The sequence below is a fragment of the Dipodomys merriami genome, unplaced genomic scaffold, assembly GCF_024711535.1.
Source record: "Dipodomys merriami isolate MVZ:Mamm:240054 unplaced genomic scaffold, mDipMer1.0.p SCAF_20, whole genome shotgun sequence".
Classification (NCBI taxonomy): Eukaryota; Metazoa; Chordata; class Mammalia; order Rodentia; family Heteromyidae; genus Dipodomys; species Dipodomys merriami.
The window spans coordinates 5,253,145-5,259,810 of record NW_027203382.1 but is presented as its reverse complement, the minus strand read 5'-3'; the positions used below and the strand labels follow the sequence as shown (position 1 = coordinate 5,259,810).

At 33.1% G+C, this 6,666-nt stretch overlaps 1 non-coding gene across 1 annotated transcript; it reads left to right on the top strand.

The window, feature by feature from the left end:
• Positions 1-3,541: 3,541 nt before the first annotated feature.
• Positions 3,542-3,662, top strand: LOC138833065 (small nucleolar RNA SNORA26). The gene has a single exon (XR_011373780.1). It is a non-coding gene; the product is annotated as a small nucleolar RNA SNORA26 (small nucleolar RNA).
• Positions 3,663-6,666: the final 3,004 nt, after the last annotated feature.

Sequence of the window (6,666 nt, the reverse complement as noted above, 5' to 3'; positions counted from 1 at the left end):
GTAGATACAAAATACATGAAAGCCTAAATTTCAGGATGACTTCATGTCCAAAATTATAGAAAGTTTTTGACAATCCTCCACAAATGCTTTTAATATATTCTTTTTTTCTAACGTGGTAAGATATATACTTGCTCAGTCTTCAGTTGAGTTGCAACATATCCCAATAAGCTGAGCTTATATTTCATGTGAATGCTCAAATTTGTGCCTGCACCTAAATATTACCAATAGTGTTCTAGAATGTCTTTAGTGTAATATGTTCTCATTTTTCTTTCTAATTCAAAAATCATAAGCTCATGTGATCTTTTTAAAACCTCCATCAATCTTTTGTGAATCTGTTCATGTACAATTTGTAAAACTCTGAATTTCTGCTTTAACATCCTCAACTAATGAAGCTAATTTTTAAAGTTTCTATAAATTTTGTCATTTTTGTGGTAAAAATGATAACAAAATACTCCATAAATCTACTTCCTTTGATTTCATTACCCCTTTATTGTAGATTCAAGTGGAGCTGTAAATATAAAAGCAATGTCATAAAACACTTCAAGAACAGAATATATTGAAGAGTTACACTGAGTGCTGGTTCATTTCATGGTGCACCACTTTATGAATCTAAATCACTGTGTCTTCCAATAACAGATAATTTTACTTTTCTGCCTCAAAAATAAGTGATATCTATTTTGAGTTATTATAATGTAAACATTAATTAAACAGAAAACAATATACTATTTATGATTATTATCTAACATACTTAAATTTTAATTGAGAAAAATATTAAGGCTTTGGTATGACTGTTGCTGAGGATAAAAATCCATTAACACCTCTTGGATATATTCTGGCTAATATACAGTGATACTCAGTATATAATTTGTGCTCACACATTTAAAAAATTAACTATAAAAAATACCAGATACATTTGCGCTTTATGTGTACTTTTATTTTTCCACATTTTGATAATGGAATGATAAGATTATTATAAGCATATATGATTACAAATAACATGTAAATATAACTGTTATTTTGAAGTAGAGTTGTATTAGACTTGATCATCACCTCATCAACAATTTTGTTAAAGATGTTAGAGGAAATAATATATGCTTAAATTTTTAGACAGTGACTGACATAAAATTTCAAAAATGTATTCCTTCTTTTTGTTTGATTTTCTTGTGCAAGGGAAATAATTGTTTTCTTTCTTCATCCTGTCTGTTCAGACACTGTCCATCATTTTCATAACTAATCAAGTTCTTTGAATAAATATTAGTTTCAAATGATTAAAGGTTTCATAAAGCAAAATAAAAGGTTTCAGATTTGTGCTATATAATTTTCCTATTTTTGTAAGGCTAAAAGAATACAGTTTATTATCATAGTAAAGAGCAAACATACTAGCATCAAATGCTTGGGTTCAAATGCCAGTTCTAGTACACATCAGTCACGATTTCCTCCTCCCCCCTTTTAATGTATTAATTTACAAAGGCTTTTATTAGGCTTCCCTTTGATAGATTGTAATGTGTTTCATGGAATATTCTAGGTATTTAAGAGAAATAAACAAGTAAGGAGCAAACTGGGGGCTTCCCAACTTTTTGATATCTAATCATTTAACTTATGACAAATACTTCATGTTCCTATCACTATCTTTCCTTCAGACTCTGCAATTTTCATTATTGAGTTTTGTCTCCCTGCAAGTGACTACCTATCTCCCAGGTGGTCATTGCCAAATGCACTAAGTTTGCTGTACAGAAAGCTAGTGTGAGACAAACTTTATCACATTGATGTCTTCAAATGCAATGCAGAGGAAGGATAGGAAAAGCAATACATGCCAAGTCAAGTGATTTCACACTATACTACTAAATCACATGAATGGCTAACTTAGCATTGTTAAATTTATTAATGATGATGCTTCCCAATTAGAAAACTTGTTTACACATTGATGGAAGGAGTACATAGACTTTAATTAGAATTAATGATAGCAAAGTAGTTGGTAAATTTAATGACATCAATTGGTCATTTAGGTGAGTGTCATTAGTTATATAGAGCGATACAAATCTTTATTTAAAAGGAGTCTATTGCATCATTAATTATGTATCAGAGCCTCTTATTTCATGTAAATAGATATAAAATTTACTTAAAACACTTCTGTCTTTCACAGAAATGTCAACTTTGAGAGAGGACAAAATTCAAATGTTCTGCTTCATATGTAAGAGAAACTAAAATAATGCCTGACCACATTTGTGAATGAACAATAAATGGACAAAAAGTTTAAATTGGTATAACTCTCTAGTCAGAACAATACCTGAGACACAGTTTTGTTTCAGATTATGTCTTCCTAGTTATCAGGATTTTAAATTTATTATAACTCAATGTTAATAACTCAATGCCAGTAATCCCAAGCCTAATACAAACAACCAAATGTACATAGTATTGTCAACCTCAGAAAACACTGTTATCATAATCACCTTATTTAACCATTATAAATGTGGAATTTTTCCAAAAAAGAATTTTCTTAAGTCACTTTAATAATTTGTTCAACTAAAACTTAACACACATGCCAAGTTAGGACATAAATGCACGAGCTTGACTTTATATCCAGATATTTAGATTGATATACAAAGCAACACTGATAAAGTATAACATGGTAGATGTAGAAATATTAATATTGTATGAGCTGTTTTTAATCAAGCTTTATAAACATAAATTAATTATATAAACATACTTAATTGTGATATTTATAACATGGATATAATATTTTTGGCAAAACCTGTCCTATATATTACACTTAATTCATATACCTCTCCATTTAACAATTTTTAGTGGGATTCATTCTGCAATTTTCATGCATGTATATAATGTACCTCTATAATATTAACAAATCATCACTCTCTTCTTTTTCCCTCCTCCTACTTGCTGAATCTTCTCAGTCTCTCTTTTAAAATCATGTTGTATTATTGCTATCTTGAGTCCATCTTCATAAATATGTCAAAATATGATACTTGCCTTTACTTGAAGGAATGTTCAGCATCCTTAGCATTAAAAAATGCAAATCAAGCCTGGCGCTGGTGGCTAACGCCTGTAATCCTAGCTACTCAGGAGGCTGAGATGTGAGGATCGCGGTTCAAAGCCAGCCCGGGCAGGAGAGACCGTGAGACTCCTATCTCCAATAAACCACCAGAAAACCAGAAGTGGCGTTGTAGCTCAAGTGGTAGAGTGCTCGCCTTGATCCGAAGAGCTGAGGGACAGCGCCCAGCCCCAGAGTTCAAGCCCCACGGCCGACAAAAAAAAAAAAAAAAAAAAAAAAAAAAAGCAAATCAAGTGAGGTATCAGTGTTCTGCAATCCTATCTAATTAGGTATCTGAGGATTACAGTTCAAAGGCACCCAGGCCTGAAATTTGGAGGTGCTTATCTCCAAATAACTAGCCAGATGTGGAGCTATAGATCAAGAGGTAGAGTGCTAGTATTATACACAAAGCTTAGAGGCAATGCTCAGGACCTGAATTCCAGCCCAAGGGTTGACACAAAAATAAATAATAATGTTTTATTATCATTTCCTATGCCCCTTTCAAGTTGAGTCATGTCTTAGGAGGTTAATAAAGAAGGGTAAAGGAAATCTCCATAAAACCCAGAGAAGAAGTAGTAAAAGTCCTCTTTGGATCCTGTCTGGAAATGTATATTTATATAAAAATAAGGCAAAGGAGAATGACATTTACATTCTCTCCCACAATGGCTATCAAGAAAACAAATAAGAAATGCAAATATGGTGAAAGAAATCATCATACAAGATTGGGGGAAACATAAATAATTCCTGCCTTTTTGGAAATCAGGATGAAAATTACTCCTGAAATTAAAATTATAACTATGGTATGTTACTGCTCTATCACTTTTGGGCATATATCCAAAGAACTGTGAATTAATACATAAGAGATATTTTTGATATCCTTGTATGTACTTTCTTATGCTAACACAATTTACAATACTGGATATCTAGGTTCCCCAACAGCTGATAATTGGATAAAGACTCTATGGCACATCTACAGAATATTATTTTGTCATGAAATAACTATTTACAAAAAATGGGTAGACTGGCAATATCTATTAAGTCATATTGTAATTAAACCACTATCCTCAACCTGTATTGTGAGATTATATATGCAATTAAACTGCAATATATAGGGTATTATTTTCATCAATAGCAATACAGAAGCTATTGATTCTTTTAGAAATATACTTTATTTTAGCAGTTGTGGGATTTGAATTTAGAACCTCACACTTGCTAGATAAAGGGGGTACCATTTGAGTCACACCTTTGCCCATTTTGCTTTAGTGTGTCTTTGCATAGGGTCTCATGCATTTGCCCCAGCCACCCTTGGACTAGCATTCTCCTACCTCTTTCTCTAGCAAGAATGGCTATAAGAAACCATCATGATTAGTTTATTTTCTGAGATAAATTCTCCTTTAATCTTTATCCTAGGCTGGCCTCAAACTTTGCATTGTCTGCCTCTACTTTCCAAGTAATTAGGTTACAGACATGAGCCTATGTGTGTGACCTATATCTGTAACAGTCAATATTTCTAGCAGGTCATCTTTTGCATCATTTTAAAAATGTCTGTTTCACAGGAATGAATACTCTCACAAATGATAGCTTTGAATCAAAGATAGCACAATTTTAGAATTATACTGAATAGAAAAGGGACAAATATGACACATAGATGGTCTGTTCACTATATGAATTATTCTCTATAGAAAATTATAGAAGTATGGGCTGGGAAGGTGGCTCAGTGGTAGAGTGCTTGCCTTGCATGCATGAGGCCCTGAGTTCGATTCCTCAGCACCACATAAGCAGAAAAAAAAGCCAGAAGTGGCACTGTGGCTCAAGTGGTAGAGCCTTGAGCTGAAGAGCTGAAGAGCTGAGGGACGGCGCCCAGGCCCAGAGTTCAAGCCCCATGACCAGACCCCCCCCCCCCAAAAAAAGAAAAGAAAATTATAAAAGTATGTATCAACATAAAGAAAGGTTACAAATCATGGCAAATGTATCAATATCTTCTTAATTTTACCATACAAAGCAATTTTGAAACAAACAAGTTGGTCTCTCTGAATGTCATTTTATTTGTGTTTGCCAGATGATAATTGCAGTACAATAGTACAATGCTTGAAGGGATATTTCTTTTTCTTTTTTCTTTTCTTTTTTTAATTGGTCATAGGGCTTGAACTCAGGGCCTGGGCAGTGTCCCTGAGGTATTTGTTTGTTTATTTGTTTTTGTTTTTCATTCCCCCCCCCAAGGCTAGTGCCTACCACTTTGAACCACGGTGCCATTTCCAGTTTTCTGGTGACTAATTGGAAATAAGAGTCTCACAGATGTTCCTCCTCAGATTTCCATTGCACCATGATCTTCAGATCTCAGCCTCTTGAGGTGGTAAGATAATAGGAATAAACAACCTGAACCCAAATTAAAGAGATATTTTAAGGACACATCAATATGTCTAAAAATTCTTTACCTTTTATTAATGTCCGGTTATGGTAGGCAGTCTATAAACCCTGTTGTGGAGAGTTCTGGTGTTGATATTCAAAAAAGATATCATGGTATTGATTTTTTATTGGTCCCCAGTATTTTTCTTGGTGACTTTTTTGAGCCCAGTACACTTCCACTGTAGCACTCTGCTGGTCTTTTTGTCTTTTGTATTAAAATTCTTTATTTCTCACAGAATTGTTCAAATTACATAGTATGAGGATAGATGACTATATGCTATTTTATTCATAGAGGACAGAAAGATGATGATGATGATAAAAAACAATTAGATTGATGTATAATGTCTTGTTTATATATATGTATATATACACAGAGATTAGATAGATAGATAGATAGATAGATAGATAGATAGATAGATAGATAGATAGATTAGATAGATAGATAGATAGATAGATGATATTCAGTGTATTCAGTCCAGCTTCGAATACTCTTCACAACTTTTAATCTAGAACAACATAAGAGGTATTTGGGAATTCACAATTTAACAGAAGAGTGTAACATAGGGAAAGCACTGTGATGTCTGACACGTTTGTCAGTTTAAGACTCTAGATATAGCTTTTTTCTTAGCAAAATTGAGATGGTGTACACTCCATGGAACCATGCATTGTTTTTGAAGATTCTGTTAGAAAAACATGAATTTTGAAACCTAGATATATACATACTTGCCAAAAGCAATTATGCTTACAATCATAAATCTATTCCTTCATTTTTCTCTATATTGTTTAAAAGACTAGTTTTCAAATGTTCTCTCCTTCATCTTTGTCATGCACTTTAAAAATAGCAGTAATTTATTCAGTCAGACATGTACTTGGAAAAAATTATATTAAGTGAAGTAAGCCAGGCCCAAAGAAACATAGGCCCCATGGTTTCCCTTATTTGCAATAACTAGTATATGTCTGAGACAAGCAGAAAAGGTCAGATAAGTTGATGTTAGGTGAAATGAACCCCAAGATAAGTATTCAAATGTTTTTTTCTTTCATGCGATTGTTTCCAACATAGTTATAAGATGATTTCTTTGTTGCTTTGTATGTCCCTCCTCCACAATATAACCTCTGCTTTCACTGTATTTGATGTTGGTATAGTTTGTGGAGAGGAAGGAAAAAAACAATCATTTAAATCGGGATACAGGTGGACCCATTGCAACAATGAG